The sequence below is a fragment of the Blennius ocellaris genome (assembly GCF_963422515.1).
Source record: "Blennius ocellaris genome assembly, chromosome: 3".
In the NCBI taxonomy this organism is placed as follows: domain Eukaryota; kingdom Metazoa; phylum Chordata; class Actinopteri; order Blenniiformes; family Blenniidae; genus Blennius; species Blennius ocellaris.
This window is the reverse complement of record NC_137652.1, coordinates 17,580,205-17,586,005: the sequence shown is the minus strand read 5'-3', so window position 1 is coordinate 17,586,005 and position 5,801 is coordinate 17,580,205.

Here is a 5,801-nt window from a genome sequence, read left to right as displayed (position 1 = left end):
GCTCGGAGCTCGGACTGATCGGTGCGGGTGAGCGCAGCAGCAGCAGCAGCAGCGGCGGCGGCGGCGCAGCAGCGGAGGAGGCTCCCCGGGGCTGCCCGCACCCGCAGATGCCTCTGTCCCTCCCCGCAGAGACCACACTCTCGGTTTCCACAGAGGATCCGAGCCAGGGGGACCTCCAGCAGCGTGTGTGGGTGTGTGTCGGTGAGAAAGTGGAAGTATCTTGAATGAGACACCTGTGAAAGGTCGCCGGTGACGCGGCGCGGTGGGCGGAGCTCCGCCTGCAGGTTTCTTTAACTCTTTCACACTTCACACACACTTTCCCACAGATCACTAAAGGAGAACGACTGAGGTCAATTATATTGCAATGAGTCCATTAAAAGTTCACAATATACATGTCTGCATATGCCAAAAGTTATAAACAAGACATATTTTAATTAAAAAGTTTCATTTTACGTAATATTTTTAGTGGCTGAGACAAATGTTATGAGATTGTCCATCGGACAGAATCTCCTACACACTGAAGGACAAGCACTAAATGTTTCAAGACATTTGAAGAGCCACATATCAGACAAGCCCCTTCACTGTCCATTTTGAATACTAAATTGTGTTGAGTTTTATCACTTATACCAAGGATTTAAACTTATTAGATGACCAGGATGGCGAATTATGTTTTTTTCCCTTTCTTTTCTGTACCTGATATTTATACATTTACATCCTTACGTGCACGAGTACACTTATAAAAGGATTATGTTTTATGAATACAAATGTATTTTATCTAATGTATTGAATCAGTTTCATTGAGTGATTCAGCATTTCAGGTGCTGCTGACAACTTCTGTTGGACGGTCTGATGAATCAAATGAATGAAGATATGGTTTCATATGTGATAAATGTATGTACTTACACATGTGTATGCTGTTTAGCAACATGTAGTGAAAATATTTCTTTATTTTGGAGTCTACTGTGGTCCGATTCTGCTCTATTGTTTACATCTTATACTTCTTTTGCCCTGGAGTCTCGTCTCCCTGTAATTGCATGGGTTTCTTCTCGCTGACGTCCCACAGTCAAAACATGCATTTGAAGTTAGCGAGCGACTCTAAATCAGGGGTTTCAAACATAAAGCCTGTGGGTCAAAACCAGCCCGAGAGGCTCCAATCTGCCAACGAAACCACCAAGCGAATAGAAAATATTGACATTTAAACACATTTCTTGAGAGAACAGGACACATTGAGACCCGAGCTGAGACATCAGTGACGCTGCAACGAAAGCTGCCTAACTCCTCAGGGAGAGTTTGTAAAAACACCCATAATGCAACAGCTTTATGTTTTTAAGTTTTTAAGTTTTCTGAACATTTCACTGTATTTTTTCACCAGAAGGTTGCATCAGAAATGACATTTATGTTGACATTGTTTGTAATTCTCTGGACTAATTTGGTTTTGTGAAAATATAGAGTTTTCCAAACGTATATTAGAAGTAATAATAAAGAAGCACTATTTTACCAGTCCAGCCCACCCAATTGGATTGTATTGAAAAGCTATAAAAGATCCATGGGCGTGGTTGTATAACTGTCTGATTCTCTGTTTGCTCTGTGATAAACCAATGACCTGTCCAGGATGTACCCTGCCTTCACCCATATAGTCAAAGATAAAGCGGTGTGGAAGATGTTGATAGAGCTTTTTGCTGGTTTCTGGTCAACCCTCTTAAATCTTAAGCTGTTTTCTCTGATGTGGATTGGGAATGATAAAAGGTGTGCCTCCTTTAGGGTGATATCCAGGAGGTAAAGTAGATGCATCTTCAAAAAAACAAAAAAAAAAACAACCCAAGTTCAGGTTTCAACATGATTTCTGCAATATGACAAGAAACTGTTTTATAATGTTGTTTTTACAGCGAGTCGAAGTTCTTCAAGTGTTCAGTGACTCGGCCACTGTGCTTTTTGTGAAGAATGTACATGTGGCGTTATGTTTTGATTTGTACTCTGAGCGAGTGCATTTATCACTTGACTGGACACGTCCATATTTGTGACATCTGTATCGAAACAGAAACATCCCAGCTTTTCCGAGAATCGCAGTTTGGATCCTGAACTCTGATTCAACTGGAAAGCAACGTGAAAGTTGTTGTTTAATCTCTGTTAGTGATTCACTGTTGTTGTTGGGTTTTTTTAACGTGTCAATGACTCATACCTACAGCTCTGCCACGGTGTTGCCGTGGTTGTGGATCTACGATAAGAAAGGAGGAAATTGTCTTCTATTAAATCCAGAAATGGCTCTCGTGGAGGTGGCCATGTTATTTTATGATTCTGCAATATTGTGAGCAACTGCAATGTGACAACTAAATTTTTCACTTGAGAGACAATTGGAGCATACCATTAATATATATGTAAATGCAACTGACACAGTGCATGCCCGAGTTCTGTAACAAGAGTCGACTCAACATTTAGCCTTGAGCCAAAGGACTGACTTCAGATGGAGAAATTAACAGAGTGGCATGTGAGTTTCCTCACGTGAACTCACTTCATGGCGGATGTGTGCAGGTTTCTCCTGCCCACACTCTTAAAACTGAACCAGAATCTGGCCTGCAGGAGCTTGTTTGTTGTGTCATGCTGTTCCACAAAACCACAATTAATCCCCTGTGAGACCCACATGGTGTATATAAGTGTCTAAACATGAAATATAAGCCCTCAAACAAAAAAATTATAATAACTTGAGGGTTTTCTGGAACTCTGGAACACCTTGTTACATAAGCTCAGGTGTACCTCAGCCATAGGCACAATGTGTGTCTAATGATTATGATCAAAACAAAGCCACTGAAGTCATATAGAGATAAAGTGCAAAACCAGTTTACCAGGTGTGGTGGTTTCTTGAGTTCGTCAGCCTGTCCCGTCCTGTCTTTTCTCTGCCTGGGTGTGTTGGAGAAGGCGGGTGGTTTATGTTCACTAACGTTACCCGACACCTGAAATACCGACACAGTTTCTGAAAGCGGCAGAGTGAACTAGCAGAGGACAAGATCTCCTTTTCATGCTTTTATCAGGCGAGAATCTTCATTTCAGCTTCTTTGCTGCATTATAACCTTTATTTACTGTTCCTTTCAATTGTTTCTTTTCAGGCTAATCTGCAAGGGTTTAAATGAAGTGTAAGGTTAATAGCATTACCACGTGGCCATGTTGGCCAATGTTGGGATAGAAGATGGCTGGATGGAGTCTTATAATTAGAAAAAAGAACTTCAAGTTAAGTCTCAATGGGAGAACGGAACAGTGAACAGTTTCTTGTGATGTACTAGAAAACAACAAAAGTCAAAGTTGAGACAGTTCAGGCCTCAGATTATGTTTCCAAATCACCTCCCATTTAAAATCTACCAGGGATGGCCCAGTGTGAGGAATACAGCCACTGAAAGTGCATGAGAATGGAATTTGGCATCTTCGTAAATCAGGCCCTAAGTCTCTCATTTGGTTTGTTTACTGTAGATAAGGAGACAGGAAAGAAGATTGACAACAAAAATACTCCACAACTGTCCAAAGTTACATCGAAAAAAAAAATGTTTCAACAGTCTTTTTGTCGTGATGTCAAGCTGAGTCCTCATACAGTTGAAAAAAAAAGTGGCCAAAGTTTCTAATAATAACTTGACAATGAGTCATAAACTTGTGTTCGAGTTGCTTTTAGGGAATTCCTCTATTTGAATGAATGGTTGATGAATACTTCTTCCTGGAAAACAATCTGTGAGGAAATTATTAACAGCGAAAACACGTGGTGGGAATTTTTAATCAGAAGTTCCTCCACAAGTGTTGAATCAACTGTTACTGGTAAAACTTTTTTTTTCTTCTCTGATCACCCACTGGAACTGCAATGAAGGCAGTCATTGTAACTTGCAGTGAGTCATGGGAGAATTAAAGGTTTTTCCTATACAAATCATACAAACACGTGGGAAAAGCATTTGATGGGCGATTATTATATGATGTTCTGCACGAAGTCTGTTCATGTTTGCAGTATTGAAGGGTTGTGACTGAATCCACTCTCGTCCAGAATGAAGTGAATAATCTCTGATGTTCACTTCACCATCGTCAGGTCCGCTTGTCAGAAACGTCCCACGTTGGACATTTTGCAAAAAATTTCCATAATGCCTGCATTCCACTGACGGGAGGTCACAATGAATGTGCCTGTTGGTTCACCGTCATGAGTTATTGGGACCGAAAACACTGAAGACGAGTTTCAATATCAGCCTCGGACAAGATTTTTGAACCCGATTCCCGACTGTGCCTGCGAGGGCTTGTCGCTCATACCCTCTCCATTCAATGCTAAGATGCTGATCGTTAGTCTGTTGCTTCTGTTAGTGCTCCACAAGGCCGGACTCGAACCAGGGACATTTTTGCAGTGAGACGTGAGCACCAACACTACAGCCCCTCGGAACGGTATGTTGTGGGAAAAACCACCATTAATGACCATTACCACCCAATCCATCTTCTACCCCACTTTATCCAGCTATATCCATATAATGTTACTCCAGCACAAGACACTGCCGAGTGGCCAGAGATATTATGACTGGAACGATGAGGGGAAAACAGAAAGCATGTAAAGAGGGACAGAAATCTATTCAGGGAGATTGAATGGATAAAATAACGGACGAAACCAAAAAGTCCAAAAACATGCGTACGAGGTTAAATGTGACCCAAAGCCATTTTCAAGTGACCGGTGCTCAGAGCCACTGAAAACATAACATTTGGAGACTCCGTGGTGGAACCTTTTGAAATTGGTCGGGCTTGTCTCCATGGAAACATTGTATTTTCACCTGAAACACTGCCATGTAAATGACGCCGGGTGTGCGTTGTTGTCAACCTGCCTTCACTCATCACCTGCTGGGATCGTATCGTATAAAGTGATATAGAAGATGGATAGACAGTCACATTAACCAAATCTGTAGTCTGCAGAAACACACAATTCTAACATCTAATTAAAGGCTCGACTTGAAGGTTCTCCAATTATAATTTTTTTAATCGAAAACCACATTTCCGTAATGTTAAACAGCACTGAGGCTCGTTTTCCACATAGTCCTTATCACACCCAGCTAAACGGTGCTGAACGTGAGAGCAGGCAGGACGGTCTCACAGGGTGAGGACAGACTGAAAAGAAGTGAAGAGTGTTTTGAAGGGCACACACACAAAAGAGTTGGATAAAAAGAGCTTTTTGTTATTAACATCCACCCTCCCACCCCCCAAAGAAAAAGACCTCCAGCCAGAAAAAGAAAGAACGAAGTGAACAATGAAGCTGCTTTTAGCCTTTTTACAACTCCCAGGACCCTCCTCCACAACCGCCACCAGTCAAACACGATTAAACGTGAGTTTATTGTAAAACCAAGCTTCATTTGACGATATAATCTGCCATTATTCGTTTGTGTTTGTTTTACGGAGCACATTGTCGAAATGTTCTGTGAGTCGACGTGGAAAATGCAGAGAGCTCGAACTGAAACACAATCTGGAAACACAAAGTTTCCCTAAAAAAAAAAAAAAAAAAAAAAAGCAGAAAAACCGTGATGCTGAATCACTTTGAGCTTGTGAAAATCTGCTCCCTAAACCATTACAAGCATGGTGGTACACATCAAACATGTCCCCCCCTTCTCAAAATGTCTTGCACTCTGTTCCTCTCTCTACATGCCAACCATACACCCCCCCCCCCCCCCGCGCGCACGCACGCACGCACGCACGCACGCACGCACGCACGCACGCACGCACACACACACACACACACACACACACACACACACACACACACACACACACACACACACACACACACACACACACACACACACACA